The sequence below is a fragment of the Dreissena polymorpha genome, chromosome 5 (assembly GCF_020536995.1).
Source record: "Dreissena polymorpha isolate Duluth1 chromosome 5, UMN_Dpol_1.0, whole genome shotgun sequence".
Taxonomy (NCBI): Eukaryota; Metazoa; Mollusca; class Bivalvia; order Myida; family Dreissenidae; genus Dreissena; species Dreissena polymorpha.
In genome coordinates this window covers 101,858,799-101,876,872 of record NC_068359.1, presented here as the reverse complement: position 1 = coordinate 101,876,872, position 18,074 = coordinate 101,858,799, and the positions used below count along the sequence as shown (strand labels likewise).

General features: G+C 36.7%; 3 long non-coding RNA genes across 5 annotated transcripts in view; all 3 read right to left on the bottom strand.

The window, feature by feature from the left end:
• Positions 1 to 434: 434 nt before the first annotated feature.
• LOC127881377 (uncharacterized) lies at positions 435 to 3,806 on the bottom strand. 2 transcript variants are annotated; one of them, XR_008050034.1, is made up of 5 exons: positions 3,549 to 3,806; positions 2,825 to 2,890; positions 2,343 to 2,430; positions 1,151 to 1,282; positions 435 to 559 (listed from the first exon to the last, which is right to left on the bottom strand). It is a non-coding gene; the product is annotated as an uncharacterized LOC127881377 (long non-coding RNA). The 2 variants fall into 2 exon arrangements; XR_008050033.1 differs by lacking the exon at positions 3,549 to 3,806 and having other exon boundaries at positions 2,825 to 3,309.
• Positions 3,807 to 9,814: 6,008 nt separating this feature from the next.
• The window catches only part of LOC127881374 (uncharacterized), a 58,840-nt gene continuing 50,580 nt past the window's right edge, over positions 9,815 to 18,074 (bottom strand). For both annotated transcript variants that reach the window (XR_008050031.1, XR_008050030.1), the window contains exon 4: positions 9,815 to 10,094. This is a non-coding gene — a long non-coding RNA (uncharacterized LOC127881374). The remainder of the gene's footprint in view (positions 10,095 to 18,074) is intronic.
• On the bottom strand, positions 11,230 to 16,563 carry LOC127881375 (uncharacterized). The gene is made up of 2 exons (XR_008050032.1): positions 14,099 to 16,563; positions 11,230 to 13,941 (listed from the first exon to the last, which is right to left on the bottom strand). It is a non-coding gene; the product is annotated as an uncharacterized LOC127881375 (long non-coding RNA).

Genomic DNA, 18,074 nt, shown 5'->3' with positions numbered 1-18,074 from the left:
TGAGTCTTTTTCTACAAAACCCATGTATTGCGATTATTTTTATATAATATTAATTTTGCATAAAATTCCAATTCGTCACATCTGAGTATCGCTATATTAGTCATATTGACATTTTTTAAAAGGCTCGGACAAATGAATAAGTACTTGATATTATAAGTAAAACGATTGACCTGTTTCATCGATATGTATGCTTTATGTTTCAGCTCACCGTAGTGAAGTCAGTGACAGAGCACACCCATGCCGCCGACATGTTCAAGGGAAAGACTTAACACTTAGGAAGGGGGTTTATTCCGCCTGTCTGAAAACACGAAGGGGGGTTTATTCCGCCTGTCTGAAAACTCGAAGGGGGTTTGTTCCGCGTATGCAAAACTAGCGAGGGGGTTTCTTCCGCGTATGCAAACTATGAAAGGGGGTTTCTTCCGCCCTGCCGTTTTTAGCGAAGGGGGTTTCTTCCGAAGGGGGTTTATTCCGGTAATCGTTCCGTTCACCGAGGCTCCTTCCTCCGTGTATTCATAACGTGATGCCCAGATACTACTCGTACAGGTCATAAATGGTTGTTCTGGAAAATAAAATAAATAAAACATACATATAGTGTTTTCAGACTTTTGTTAACGATCTCTAATGCCCACCATTCCCGTAAGAGCGTAAGCGTAAGAGTAAGAATAAGAACCACGATGTAATACTTCATGAACGCTATATAAGTCAAATTTAATAGTAACAATTAGCGCTTAATTTTTTTTTCCAACCATTTATAATTACTTTTGTACACGTGTCACACGTGTAAATCATTATGTCTAACGATATACGCCATCATAGTTATTAAAAACCATTTCAAAATGACCAATGATGTAGAATCATAAATAATACCCGTTTATTAAAATATACACAATAACCAAAATTGAAAATGGTAGCTCTTTCAATTTAAAATACATTTTAAAGACGACGGTTAACATGTTAAAGAAGTCGACTTAATGGACTAAATTAACACTGGCGTATTGTCTTTGAGATAACTAGTATGAATGTACTAGTTTTAAGGAAACTTGAATACAATTACAACTTAACCATATCGGGACACGAAAGAAAGAATAACACAAACGGCTAAACTTATGCACATCATACGTCAAATATTTAAGTTTATGTTTCACAGTACCGAATGGCTGACAGGTGTATCTACAATTGCGCCCTTTCTTGTCACATTTGTCTTCCTGGCAGCTGAGTCCTGTTTGGCAAGCCTCCACGTTGGTGAGAGTAGGGTCACACGTGCGTCCAGCGGCAAGAGGGGCTTAATACATACATTAACGTAAACAATGTTTTACGCGATGTATGGAATCAAACAATATAGTTATGGCCAGTAATAAAAAACCAGGGGCGTAGCTGCTATTAGGCACAGCTGGCCCGGGCATATATTTTTTTGAAACATGAAACAAATAAAAATGCTTCAACTTAAAAAAACGTATTTAAATATTGACCCTGAGGAGAGTTAGTTGTTAGAAATCTGCAATTCATATTCACATAATCCTCAGACAATGGATTATGGTCGTGTTCAAATGACATATCTTCCAATTATCAACTCTACTTCTTTCAGTGTGCATAGATTCTAGCTCGCTTCTTTTCCCTTGACTTGCTGTTACAAGTTAACTTAGATCTACATGACGATCTACTTGTCTCCCTGTCAACACTACAGCAAGTTGTAATCCATAATCGTTTGATTTTTAAGAAACATTCCGAATGATGTTGATGACCGCGGAAATTTCAAATAAAGCACTTGCCCCCGTATCCCGATCGATTGACTGATTACGGGTCGGTTCGGTCCCTTGATGCCGAACAAAAACAAAATTTAGTTCTCTGACAATGAGATAAAACAGTAAAATATCAAAGAAAAGCAGGCCAAAGTCTAATATTTACATATCTTATATCTTGACTAGATATGCTTCAAATCTCACCACAGGCGTTATAGGATTAAACAAATTTCAGGGGGAGGACCCCCGAACCCCCCCGTTTTTATGTATCATATCCGGTTCTACAGCTACAAAATGCTAGATACGCCCCTGTTTACATACATAATCGATGGAAAAGCACCTATGATAACATAAAAGTTTAAATTTTAAAAAGTCAGCATTATAGTCACTTTTATTGCATTCTGTTTTGTGGAGTAAACAATTGTATTGGTCAAAGGAAATTCTATTTCAGTTAAACATATGAGATTTTAAATTTGACTTATATTTGTTCATACATCGATCATAAAACTAGATCAACAAATATCATACTAGTTATAGTTTAATGTTTTTGCTGTTTGCATTACTTAAACAAAGATATAACAATAGAATAAAGCGCCTACATACACAAACATTCAAAGATTTCCTTTTGTGAAAATCCGTGTGTGATTCCAATACATTGTGTCCCTTTTGGTCAGTCGCTGGAGGAAGTTGCCTACAAGACAAGATGGCATGCAGACAAACTATGACACTTTTAACCTTTTCCCCCATACGAAGCCAAGTGTAATTGGCTATGTGCAAACAGCATAAAACCAGAGCAGCATGCGAGTAACTCTCAGTCTGTTCAGGTTTTATGCTGTTTGCTGCTCATCAGTATCTAAGGGATGGAAATGAAGCCTTTATAACTTGAATCTAGTCAGAAAGGTCTGTAATTAAATTTAACTTTCTTAGGGACTACAAATGCGTCCACATGCCTATCTAAGTGGTAAAGGGTTAAATACGTATCTAAGTGGTAAAGAGTTAATAGATTTATATGAGGTAAAATACTGTCGATATAGGTAGACACTGATACATATGTATTTTATCTACTACGATGAGAAAATACATACCCGAGTACACTTTCGGGCCGCCCAAACTCCGCCAGCAACAAGCAGTTTCAAATGAACCACTAAAATCTAAAAACAGTTCTTAGATATACAAATTATTGTAATTTTACTAACTGTCTCCAAGTTTAGTAGAATAGAATATAATAACTTTATTGAGCCAATCAAAAGTCATACATACTTTTGATTGGCTAAATACAGTTATTCTATTCGATTACAGTATGACATATATAATCACAAATATAAAACATAAAGCAAGTAACATAATATAAAAACCATCAATAAAGTATGGTGGAAATAAGGACATAAAAGTTACTAAAGCTTAATTCGTATTGGTGGGAGCACAAATAACATAAGCTTAACAACGTGAAAACAAGTGATGAAATAAAGTAGTAAGTAAATTCAACCTAATTGTCAATAAGCAGTTCGTTTAACATAAATCTGGAGTAGATATTTAGAAAAAATTCGGAACTTCGCTGTGTTCAGATGAATTAACCAAACAAATTTTTGCTCTTTATTAAGCAACACAACGTTTTTATTTAAAATCTCAATTTGTTAAAAAAAAATAAAATAACTTATAGTAGTAGAAGTAGCAGTAGTAATAGCAGTAGGATATGTAGCAGCAGCGGCACGCTCCTAGTAAAAGTAGCATCGGTAGTTACGTGAATGTATTATAAATATATAAGAACAATAATATTTCACAACTGAAACAATATCAAAATTTACTCACCAGGTACATCGATATCCTCATCTCTATTGAACATAAATGTTCTCCTCAATTATATTGTCCCGTTGCTCTGTATTTATATACTCGATCCTGTCTAATACTTTCGATGACACGTGTGCTATGAAACATACTTTTTGAATAAATTTCCGCTCAATTAAGCACAGACTGTTACACAGAAACCTCAACCCATAGGATGGTTAGTTAGTCATATCTGATTTTCAACTACCGAGGCCGCTTAGAAATTGAACAAACAGTTTGGTGACAGATTGTTAACTGTATTATGATATCCTATGGTATCGGAAATACACGGTTTTCAAGCTTCAAATTGCTGAAAATACATTCTTGCAGAAAAAGATGAAAGTACTATTACATGCACACACGCACGCACGCACGCACGCACGCACGCACGCACGCACGCACGCACGCACACACACACACACACACACACACACACACACACACACACACACACACACACAATTCTCCAACGTTTTTTAACACCGGTGTTGACTCATACTGAAATGCAATCCATCATCATCAGCTATTGATCAAATCACTAAGTTACACACACACACACACACACACACACACACACACACACACACACACACACACACACACACACACACACACACACACACACACACACACACACACACACACACACACACACACACACACACACACACACACACACACACACACACACACACACACACACACACACACACACACACACACACACACACACACACACACACACACACACACACACACACACACACACACACACACACACACACACACACACACACACACACACACACACACACACACACACACACACACACACACACACACACACACACACACACACACACACACACACACACACACACACACACACACACACACACACACACACACACACACACACACACACACACACACACACACACACACACACACACACACACACACACACACACACACACACACACACACACACAATTTTCCAACGTTTTTTAACACCGGTGTTGACTCATACTGAAATGCAATCCATCATCATCAGCTATTGATCAAATTACTAAGTTATACAAAAGCAAAACAATAGAAAACAATTTACTGATCCTTGGTTCTGTGTGCTTTTGTTATATTTCGTGGATTGCTTAACCCTTTCATCGCTGTAACCAAATAAATTTTAAAGGCCTTTGCAAACCATTTCGATCCAGATGAGACGCCACAGAACGTTGCGTCTCTACAGGATAAAAATTGTTTGCTATTCTGATAGTATTCTTTGAAAAAAATCGAAGAAAATGCTAATTTTAGAAATTCAACAGACGATATTTTAGCAGACGACAAACCCAGCATGGAAAGGGTTAAGTATAAAAATCTAGATATTGATCCCCAGCTTCATTGTTAATTTAGAAAAGTTATCATTGGAATAGATGTTCCAGATTTCGCCAAGCTGATAATTAACATGAACTAATAGGTCTAATCATATGGTTTTTAAATGTATAGACTTAACATAGAATTTACATTTAGCTGTTCGTTATCACACCACTTCATCACCCAACCAAAATTAATGCTTGTGGCAAGCTTTCCAAATATAAAACAGGTAACAAACATCACTATTTCAAGGTGGTTGATTTTTTCCCCAGCTTATTGGGATTAATATTTTAAAGGCATTATTACAGGGTAATTGTTTTTATGCATTGCTATTCTCCATGCAGTTTCATTTTGATTGTATCTGAGATGTGGCTTTGAAAAAGTCTACAATACAACAAGAGCTGCGTCACATTATGAAACACAATGTCCCGTACTGTCCCACAACAGCTATTTTATTGAAAACGGTGTCCATAACTCAATAAAAAAAAATAAAGGACAAAAACGAAACCCACACTTCATATGTAAGTCATGTTAGTAGACTCAAATACCAAAAATCAGCTCAATATATAAATGCGTTGCGTAAAAATCTTCTGGAAAAGGTTATTGTACAGACAATCTTTAAGTGGACGGCCCATAACTTTGCCAACAATCAATGGACCATAAAGTATTTCACACTAAAGGTTATGTAGGTAGACTAAAATACCAAATACATGTATCAGCTGAATATCTGAAAGCGTTGCATAAAAACATCCGGAAAACGGTTATTATATAGAACATTTCTAAGTCCAAGGCACAGAACTCGCAAACAATCAATGGACCAGAACGAATTAACACTTCATCTGATATTGAGCTGATTTTTGTTATGTGAGTCAACACAAAATGCCCTACAGAACAAGTGTGAAATTGATCCATTCCATTCATCTGTGAGGAAGTTATGGGCTTTGGACTTCGAAATTGTCTATAATAACCGTTTTCCGGAGTTTGAGACAATTTCTATACTCACTTTTGTCTAAAAACTCCATGCCATTTTCTTTTTATTAATAGAGCTTCTAATGTGGATTATATCCCTTAAAATAATACTACTTCTTTTGTCTAAAATGGAACTTGCCAAAGGAAAAATAAAAATTATCTCCCTTTAAAGCTTACTACTTCCCTTCGCAAACATTTAGATAAATCAAAGGTGGACACGGACAGACTGACACAGACGGATAGTGCGACTTCTTTATGCTCAATAGCTGACAGCCTTGCGTAAAAACCTAAACAAACGGTCATTAAAGAGAAAAGTATTAAGTCCAAGGCCCATAACTTCGCCAAATAACTATCGACCAGAACACAATTCACACTTTATCTGTAGGGCATGTATGTAAAGTTGCATACCAAAAATCATATGACATATGCCCCCGAAAAACGCTTTTTTCGAAACCTAATCACAGATTTCGAAACCTAAACGCAGACCCTAAGTTCAAGGTCAAGGGGGTCAAAATTTGTGTGCGTATGGAAAGGCCTTGTCCATATACACATGCATAGCAAATATGAAGGTAACATCTGAAGCGACATAGAGATTATGAGCATGTTTCGAAACCAATACGCAAAACATAAACGCGGACCTTAAGTTCAAGGTCAAGGTCGAAGGGGTCAAAATTTTTGTGCGTATGGAAAGGCCTTGTCCATATACACATGCATACCTAATATGAAGGTTGCATTTGAAACGACATAGAAGTTATGAGCATTTTGCGAAACCTAAACGCAAAACCTAACGCGGACCTTTAGTTCAAGGGGCTCAAAATTGTTGTGCGTGTGGAATTGCCTTGTCCATATACAAATGCATACTAAATAAGAATGTTACATCTGAAGCGACATAAAAGTTATGAAAATTTTTTGAAACCTAAACGCAAAAGTGTGACAGAAAGACAGACATACAGACAGTACGATCACTATATGACCTACTTCAGGGGCATAAATCATCCGGAAAACAGTTTTTATGAAGAAAATTTGTATATACAATTTTGTCTCAAATCTCGATGCCTTTTACTTTCTATTAATAGAAGCTCCTTCCTTGGATTCTGTTTAAAAATATAACTTCCTTTGTCGAAAAAGACCTGTACCTGCCAAATGATATATAAAAATTATCTCCCTTTAAAGAGTATTACTACCCTTGTCCAAAATTTAGATTAGTCAAAAGTCTGTCTTGTCGTAAAAAACCCGGACTGGATGTGCTAAATATTTCGGTATGCCAACACAATTATTAACGAACAAACATCTGTTCAAAGAGCACCAGTGTCGAATATGTGACAAGTTTGGCTACTGGTAGTTGATTGGTGTTGATAGCATAAGGATTCATACTTATCGATTTATTTAGCTTAGTCTAATGGTAAGTTATTCAACAGGTCGAATGATCAGTTAGTTGCAAGGTTGACTGGTCAGTTAGCCACCCGGTCTATTGGTCAGTCAGTCGTCCAGTGTAATAGTCAGTTAGTTGCTGGGGTTTATGGCCAGTCAGTTGTCAAGTCTAATGGTCAGTTAGTCATTTGGTCTAATGGTCATTTAGTTGCCCGGTCTTATTGTCAGTCAGTCACCAAGTGAAAAATTAAGTTACTCAGTCTCATAGTAAGTCGCCAAGTCTAATGGGCAGTCAGTTGCCCAGTCTAAAGGTAAGTAATTCATCACCTGGTGTGATTTTCCATGAATCCTCTAGTCTACTCGTCCAGTCCGTCAATTCGTCTTATAGTCAGTCAGTCACATAGTCTCATTTTAAGCCAGTCAATTAGCCCAATAGTCAGTCACTCAAATCAGTCATATAGTCTTTCAGTCAGTCACATAGTCGAATAGCCAGTTGGTAACATGGTCTTATAGTCAGTCAGTAAAATAGTATAATAGTCAGTCTGTAACTTCGTCTAATTGTCAGTTAGTCACAGAGTCTTATATTTTGTCATTCACATTGTCTAATAGTCGGTTAGTCCCTCATTGTAATAATAAGTAATAACCAAATCTAATAGTAAATCACATTGCTAATGGTCAGTCAGTCTATACTTAGTCTAATAGTCACTCACTTGGCTAATGGTCAGTCAGTCAGTACTTAGTCTTATAGTCACTACCTTTACTAATGGTCAGTCAGTCAGTACTTAGTCTTATAGTCACTACCTTTACTAATGGTCAGTCAGTCAGTACTCAGTCTAATGGTCAATCACTTTGCTAAAAGTCAGTCAGTCAGTACTTCGACTAATAGTCACTCACTTTGCTCATGGTCAATCAATCAGTACCTAGTCTTAAAGTCAATCAGTCACATAGTCTAATAGTCAGTCACTTAGTATAATAGTCAGTCAGTCACTTAGTATAATACTCAGTCAGTCACTTAGTCTAAAAGTAAGTCAGGCACTTAGTATTCTAGTTAGTCAATTATTTAGTATAATACACAGTCAGTCACTTAGTATAATAGTCAGTCTGTCACTTAGTCTAAGTCAGTCAGTCACTGAGTCTTAAGGTCAGTCAGTCACTTAGTCTTCTAGTTAGTCAAGTCTTAAGGTCAGTCAGTCACTTAGTCTTCTAGTTAGTCAATCATTTAGTGTAATAGTCAGTCAGTCACTTAGTATAATAGTCAGTCAGTCACTTAGTCTAAAAGTCAGTCAGTAACTTAGTCTTATAGTCAGTCAGTCACTTAGTGTAATAGTTAGTCAGTTACTTAGTCTAATAGTCAGTCAATCACTTACTCAAAAAGTCAGTCAGTCACATTTCCTCATAGTCAGACAGTCAATTAGTCTTATAGTCACATGGTATATTATTACCTGATGCCTTATATAAATGATACTTAATTATTTTTTGCTATTTCCTTATCAAAAAAGTAATGTTGCAATGTTTTAAACTGTTACCGGTGAATAAATCGAACTGTTAACCAGTCAATAGTTTGAACTGTTTCCCGCTCGTGCAAATGTTTGAAATTTGATCATGTATAAAACAGTTATTTCATGGATGTGCGGTGAACAGTCTAAACTGTTGTCCTTCAGTACCAGGGCTGACATTTGGAACAGTTCCAAAGTCATCCCTGATACCTTGGGAAAACATTTTTGACTGTTCACCGCGCATCAATGAAATAACTGTACACTAGTCAGTCAGTCACTTAGTCTTAGTTAGCAAGTTACTGAGTATAACATTCAATTAGTCGCCTGTTCTAATTGCCAGTTAAGTCTTTTGATTTAATAAATGAATACACAGGTGTTTTGTTTTTACTTTTTACTCCTCTTTAATTTCATAATATGCAAAATGATCTCAATGAAAACGGTTGTTAATCAATTAATGACCTTCAGTATTTACCATTTAGGTTTACACAACATTGCAATAGTTATAATGTTCATTTTTGTACTAAATTATTATTTTATGTTACAATGCTTCCCTATAGCGTGTTTTATTTGTCTGTTTTTTTGTGTGTCTACTATTGATAATCAAAATCAAATGTGTTATATGTCAATACAAAGTCCTATGTGTATACAATTATGAATAAAGTGTATTTCCTGCAAAGAATTTGGAATCAAAATATGGTTGGTAATAGCCTACATTGCATAATGAAATGTTCAATAACTATATACCCTGTACATATTTTGTTAAAACTAATTGCTGTAACATCTGGTGGTAACAAGAACACAAGAAATAACAATGTATTCAGTTTTACAGTTGATGTGTGATCATAGATCAAATATATTTTCACTCATGGCTGCGCCACTTGTGAACATATTATTTTCTATGATCACTCGTGCTTTAAAATCGATATTCCACTGAATCCAACAAAGCTCATCTATATATCACTTTGATATCCATAACCTTCAGGTGTGTGGAAGAGTGTTCCTATGGTAACAGTACTGTAGTAAGTCAAGTAAATAATGCGTTGATAAATAGCATTTCAGTTTATTATTTCATGACAATTTTAACAGGCCCTAAATAATGAAATCTTCAAGTACAGACAGTACAGTATGCAAATAGGTGTTAATATCAAACATGAGTCTGTAGCACAATTACTGCCCCAATCATGAGTCTGTTGCACAATCACTATAGCAACTTCAAGGTTGTTGCCCAATCACTTGGCCTTGGCAACAATCTCTGGTCACCTGGAATGCTGCTATCAAGGGTCTCAGCTGTTTCTTCTCATTGGTCTCTGAGATCAGAATATACCTGAAGAAGATTAATGATTTTAGTGACTTGCTATACATAGGAACCAATACAGTTGGAATTTTATTGGACGTACCACAGACCACTTATTTTCAGACTTTTACACATTTTTAAAGCAATTCTTGATCAACGGACCAATTAATGTCTAAGAAAATCTCGCTACCAAGCACTAATTGTAAAGGTCTCCAAGGTTCTCTATTAATTTATCTGCTTATATTATTATAAATACATAACTCTTACCAATTGTGCTGAAATATAGAACACACTTTTGAGTTAGAGATACATATTTAATACACTCAGGTGATCATTTGTTGCTTGCACATGTACATTCTGTAACAGCTTCGCTCTGTGACTATATGATATTAAGGAACATAGGTTCAATATCGATTTGTATCAGAAACAACCATCAAATCACTATCAAGCTTAACACACATTCACTTGACATTAGTTCAAGCTTAACACACATTCACTCAACATTGGTTCAAGCTTAACACACATTCACTTAACATTGGTTCAAGCTTAACACACACTCACTTGACATTAGTTAACAAACGAATTTTCATCTGCTGGTTAATGGACTCCCCACATTTCTTCATTTTGTCGTCTTTAACTTTGGTGAGGTTCTGTCTGATGGAGTTGAAAGGTTTGTGGAAGATGGTGGCTCCATGTTTTCTGAATACTCTAGCCAATACTTCTGAAGTGCCCCTGATGAAAGGTATGCCTGCCACCGGTCTTCATAGAAGTATTGGCTAGAGTATTCAGAAATCATGGAGCCACGATCTTCCACAAACCTTTCAACTCCATCAGACAGAACCTCACCAAAGTTAAAGACAAAACAGACAAAATGAAGAAATCTGGTGTCATATATCATGTCAAATGTGAGGATTGTGAAAAAGACTATGTAGGTGAAACAGCGAGACAATAAGACACTAGATTGAAAGAACATCTTACATGAACTTCTTCTGCCATATATGAACATTGTAAACAAACTGGACACAAGATCAACCCTAACAACACCAAAGTACTCACTTCCGAAGAACATCTATGGAAACGCAAAGTGAATAAAAGCTGCGCCATGAGCGCATGATACGCCCGTCGTTCGCCAATGAAGTAGTAAGGTAATAAATAACCCTTTGAATAATTTTTTTACTTCAGTTTATTTGTATTTGAATACATGGTTTATTTTATAAGTACATGAGCATGGAAATCACGAAATTTTGACGAACAAAGTCCCATAACTCTGGAACGACAATTCAGAATTCCGTCAAAAACGAAAGGGGATCAGGGTTTATCAATATTAAGATTGTGTTGAAATTTGAAAAAAATCCATCGAAGGATATTTGAGCTACAGTAGGACATTCAATGAAATCACGAAATTTTGACGAACAAAGTCCCATAACTCTGGAACGACAATTCAGAATTCCGTCAAAAACGAAAGGGGATCAGGGTTTATCAATATTAAGATTGTGTTAAAATTTGAAGAAAATCTGTCAAAGGATATTTGACGTAGTGTACGACATTAACAGACGGACGGACGGACGGACGGACGGACAGACGGACGCGGGGTATACCATAATACGTCCCGTCATAGACGGGCGTATAAAAAATCCATCGGGGGATATTTGAGCTACGGTAGGATACATGAACAACAATAACATTTAAGGTCACAGTGACCTTGACCTTAGAATGAATGACCTTGAAATGACCAGTGGTCATCTAAGTGTGCTTGCAAACCTTCATGTCAAGTTTGAAGACTCTATGTCCAAGCATACCAAAGTTATAACAATTTTAACATTTTAACATTTAAGGTCACAGTGACCTTGTGTGACCTTGACCTTAGAATGAATGACCTTATAATGACCAGTGGTCATCTAAGTGTGCTTGCAAACCTTCATGTCAAGTTTGAAGACTCTATGTCCAAGCATACCAAAGTTATAACAATTTTAACATTTTAACATTTAAGGTCACAGTGACCTTGACCTTCAAATGAATGACATTGAAATGACCAGTGGTCATCTTCTAGTACTGGCCAATCTTTATTTCAAGTTTGAAGACTCTAGGTACAAGCATACCAAAGTTATAACATGAAATAAGAACTTTAACATTTTTACATTCAAGGTCACAGTGACCTTGACCTTCAAATGAATGACCTTGAAATGTCCAGGGGTTACTTACTAGTTCTGGCCAACCTTCATGTCAAGTTTCAAGACTCTAGGTCCAAGCATACCAAAGTTATAACAACTTTAACATTTTTACATTCAAGGTCACAGTGACCTTGACCTTCAAATGAATGACCTTGAAATGTCCAGTGGTTACTTACTAGTTCTGGCCAACCTTCATGTCAAGTTTCAAGACTCTAGGTCCAAGCATACCAAAGTTATAACAACTTTAACATTTTTATATAGCTACAGTAGGACATTCAATGAAATCACGAAATTTTGACGAACAAAGTCCCATAACTCTGGAACGACAATTCAGAATTCCGTCAAAAACGAAAGGGGATCAGGGTTTATCAATATTAAGATTGTGTTAAAATTTGAAGAAAATCTGTCAAAGGATATTTGACGTAGCGTACGACATTAACAGACATACGGACGGACAGACGGACGGACGGACAGACGGACGCGGGGTATACCATAATACGTCCCGTCATAGACGGGCGTATAAAAAAGCAATTGAGATTAATCAGCGGCGGCCATCACTTAACAGGGATGAGGGTCTCGAGCTACCCCGGGTGTATGACAGTCTCCTCGTATCACGTGACTCTTTACCGGTCATGTGATTGTGACGTCAGTGAATCAGTGATCAGCTGATGAAGAAGATATCTTCAAAAATTCCAAGGTAAATAAACCGGCTCTGAGTCCTAGAATCTACTCAAGAATGCATCAACCAGAGCAGAGAAACCTACATGAACGCACAATTTTATAGGTTAAAATAATTTTACCATTTAAAAACAATAACATAATTTAATGATTTTTACTTATTTTACTTCATGTTCAATCCACAAGATGGTCTGCATGTGAGCAACCTACAAACATTTTTAGAAACATACATCTTGACCTTTTCCTGACTAATAAAGCAGAAACCATTTGTATATTTTAGTTCAAATAAATCTTGATATTAAACTGCCTGCTTGGTCTGCATTTTATCTACCTACACGCAAACTGATCGTACTGCGCTTTATAGCCGCACAGCAGCTATTTTAGAGAAAACAAAGCCCATTACATAGCCAAAAATCAATGGACCGGAACAAATTTCACACTTCATCTGTAGGGCATGTAGGTAGACTCATATACCAACAAGAGTGCCAAACTGTCACAAGATACGCCTGTTCGAAGGTTTTGGACACCATGCTCAATGCTCGAAATGCACTAAGTGACCTCGAGACCTAGTTATTGACCCGGCATGACCCATAATTGAACTTGTTCAGATATCATTTAGACGTTACATCTGACTAAATTCGGTGAAGATCAGATGAAAACTATTTTAATTAGAGAGCGGACACCATGCTAAATGCTTGAAATGCACAAAGTGACATCGTGACCTCGTTTTTTACCCAGCATGACCCATATTTGAACTTGACCTACATATCATCTAGACACAACTTCTGACCAAATTAGGTGAAGATCGGATGAAAACTACTTCAATTAGAGAGCAGACACCATGCTAAATGCTTGGAATGCACTAAGTAACATCGTGACCTCGTTTTTGACCAGGCATGACCCATATTTGAACTTGACCTACATATAATCTAGACACAACTTCTGACCAAATTAGGTGAAGATCGGATGAAAACTACTTCAATTAGAGAGCGGACACCATGCTAAATGCTTGAAATGCACTTAGTGACCTTATGACCTCGTTTTTGACCCTGCATGACCCATATTTGAACTTGACCTACATATCATCTAGACACAACTTCTGACCAAATTAGGTGAAGATCGGATAAAAACTACTTCAATTAGAGAGCGGACACCATGCTAAATGCTTAATATGCACTAAATGACCTCATGACCTCGTTTTTGACCCTGCATGACCCATATTTGAACTTGACCTACATATCATCTAGACACAACTTCTGACCAAATAAGGTGAAGATCGGATGAAAAATACTTCAATAAGAGAGCGGACACCATGCTAAATGCTTGAAATGCACTAAGTAACCTCATGACCTCGTTTTTGACCCGGCATGACCCATATTCGAACTTGACCTACATATCATCCAGACACAACTTCTGACCAAATTTGGTGAAGATCGGATGAAAACTACTTCAGTTAGAGAGCTGACACCATGCTTAATCCTTGAAATGCACTGAGTGATCCCGTGACCTAGTTTTTGACCCAGCATTACCCATATTCGAACTTGACCTAGATATTGTCTAGACACAACTTCAGACCAAGTTTGGTGAAGATCAGATGTAAACTATTTGAATTAGAGAGCGGTCTAAGGTCCATAACTTCGCCAAATATAAAAAGACCGGAACGAATTTCACACGTCATCTGTAGGTCATGTACATAGAATTACATACCAAAATCAGCTCAATAGCTGAAAGCATTTCGTAAAAAACCTCCGGACAACAGTTATCAAAGAGAAAATTTTTAAGTCCAAGGCTCAAAACGTTGCCACGAATCAATGATCTGGAAAAAAGTTCACACTTCATCTGTAGGGCACGTATATGTTGACTGGCATACCAAAAATCAGCTCAATATATTAAATTGTTGCGTAAAAAACCCTCCGGAAAATGGACTTTTAGAGAAACAGGACACAGTGACAGGCCAAATTTTACTACAGAAACCACCTTATGATGTAACATGCCCAAGACTAAACTGCTAGGCCTTGTGGCTTCAGAGATGTGTAGTGTTCACTTTATGCATATAAGGGAACAAATTACCCCCAAGGTGAAGCCAATTTTGTAGGCCTCAGGGTCATGATTTGAACATTTAGTAGAGGACCAGCTTGCCATGCTACGCGCAAAATACCAAAATCTTTTGGCTCTGCCGTTTCTAAAGATATTTCATTACTTTTGTTTTTATATACATATTATGGAAACAAGGTTACCATATGGCAGGGCAAATTTTGACCCCAGGGTAATGATATGAACAAACTTCAAAGTGCCAAGTATACCAATTCTTTGACTTATTATTTTAAACTACCATCCCCTTAAAACACTTTAGGCCATAACAACAGGCTTTAGAAGGACCTAGACTATCCAGAATCAGTCTGCAATAGAGACAATTCCAGTGCAAGATCTTGCAGAAGAAACCAAACATGCAGTTTTCAAATTAAGTTCAACTGAATATAGGTTACTAAATTTGTTAACATATCTAGCCATCAGCTCAATAATACATCCATAGTTTCCATGTTCATGTGTAACATATAACCGGTTATACCTTACTATGTTTGATCATGGACTGATGTGCTGTTGAGATAACCAGCAGATGTCAGTATGTTGAATGCTACTTTCTATAATCACATTGTATAACTTTAATGTCAATACATGAACAGGAATGAAATAAAAATATGCATTAAATATCAAGTGAAATATATTTATTTTATGAAACTATGGTTGGATAGATTGCTTGTTGAAGACCATATGTCAGGCCTTCCAAAAAACAGTCGAATTTTGGAAAATTTGAAAATATTCTCGTATTGTAGGACTTCATTTCCAAAGCTTTTGTTTGAGACAAATTTCAATGCAAAAGTTGGATTTTACCGAATTATTAAAGAATACTAAAAAAAATGTAAAAGTTTTTCTCATTGGTTCTATTTTCTGAATGACGTAAATGTACATAAGGTATCCTAAAATTTGTGTTGCGTCGTCAAAGTAACTAACACCACACTACGTCATCACTATATTAATACATTCCGCAAAGGTAGAGAATAGTTATACAATTGACAACAATGTGCATTTTGGTTCCCGTTTTATCCAATTAATTCGTAAGCACGCAGGGCATAAACAAAATTCATTGTTGCGTAACATTAATTTAATAACAAGATGTGTTCGTTATATTTGACCTTTTACCTTGAAGGCTGACCTTGATATTTCACCACTTAAAATGTGAAGCTCCATGAGATACACATACATGCAAAATGCCAGGTTGCTATATTCAATATTGCAAAATTTGACCTTGACCTTTAACCTTGAAGAATGACCTTGGGCAAAAGAAATATGTCTCCTAGTATAGACTGGGGGACATAAAAAACAAGAGCGACTTTTGTGAAACACAATGCCCCCTACAGCACTTTGAAGTTCCACAGCAGCTATTTAAAAGAAAACAAGGCCCACAACTAAGCCAACAAGAGCACCGCCTTGCGGGTGCAGACCGCTCATCTATTTTGTTTTTAAAGGTGAAGGGACTCTCATTTTCAATCACAAAGGAGGGAGGGGTTGATTAAAGAGGGGTGCATTGTGTGGGGGTGTGGACATTTATTACATTATCTTCCAAAAATGCGTAAAAAAGAAAAAAAATGGGGGGGGTGGGGGGGGGGGGTGGGGGGATGGGGGGGTGGGGGGGATTCTTGGGTGCGATGGTTGGACGGTATTTCAAACATAAAATAATAAAAATAAATATTTGTGTTTTTTAACCGTTTCAAAAAAAAATGGGGGGGTGAGGTGGGGGGGTATAGTGTGAGGGTGTGGTGGCAATTTGTGAGATAATGTTAAAAAAAAAAAAAAAAAAAAATTAGGGGGGGGGATTAGGGTGGGGGGAGGGGGGGTGGGGGGGGGGGGGGATTCTTCGGTGCGATGGTTGGACAGTATTTAAAACATAAAATAATCAAAATAAATATTTTAGTTTTTTAACCGTTTAAAAAAAATAATTTGGGGAGGGGGTGGGGTGGGGGGGTATAGTGTGAGGAAGTGGTGGTCATTTGTGAGATGATCTTAAAAAAATAATAATAAAATATAAAAAATAAAAATAGGGGGGGGGGGATTCGGGTGGGGGGGGGGGAAGGGGGTGTCACGGGCGATGGTTTGGGTGGAGTCTATTGTGGTATGTCAGGTAAGAGTAGTTTTGTCAAAGTATCAATCAATTCTAATCATAAATAAAGAAGTTATGGCAATTTTAGCAAAATTTAATAATTTGACCTTGACAGTCAAGGTCATTCAAAGATCAAGGTAAAATTCAACTTGCCAGGTACAGTAACCTCATGATAGCATGAAAGTATTTGAAGTTTTAAAGCAATAGCCTTGATACTTAAGAAGTAAAGTGGATCGAAACACAAAATTTAACCATATATTCAAAGTTACTAGGTCAAAAAAGGGCCATAATTCCGTAAAAATGACATCCAGAGTTATGCGACTTGTCCTTTCACTGTACCCTTATGATAGTTTGCGAGTGTTCCAAGAATGAAAGCAATATCTTTGATACTTTATGGGGTAAAGTGGACCAAAACACAAAACTTAACCAAACTTTCAATTTTCTAAGTATAAAGGGCCCATAATTCCGTCCAAATGCCAGTCAGAGTTACATAACTTTGCCTGCACAGTCCCCTTACGATAGTTAATAAGTGTTGCAAGTATGAAAGCAATAGCTTTGATACTGTAGGAATAAAGTGGACCTAAACACAAAACATCACCAAATTTTCAATTTTCTAAGTATAAAAAGGGCACATAATTGTGTCAAAATGCCAGTCAGAGTTACATTACTTTGCCTGCACAGTCACCTTATGATAGTTAGTAAGTGTTGCAAGTATGAAAGCAATAGCTTTGATACTTAAGGAATAAAATGGACCTAAACACAAAACTTAACCAAATTTTTCAATTTTCTAAGTATAAAAAGGGCACATAATTCTGTCAAAATGCACGCCAGAGTTATCTAAGTTTGCCTTCCCAGTCCCCTCATGATAGTAAGTAAGTGTACCAAGTTTGAATGCAATAGCATTGATACTTTCTGAAAAAAGTGGACCTAAACGCAAAACGTAACCAAATTTTTCAATTTTCTAAGTATAAAAAGGGCACATAATTCAGTCAAAATGCACAC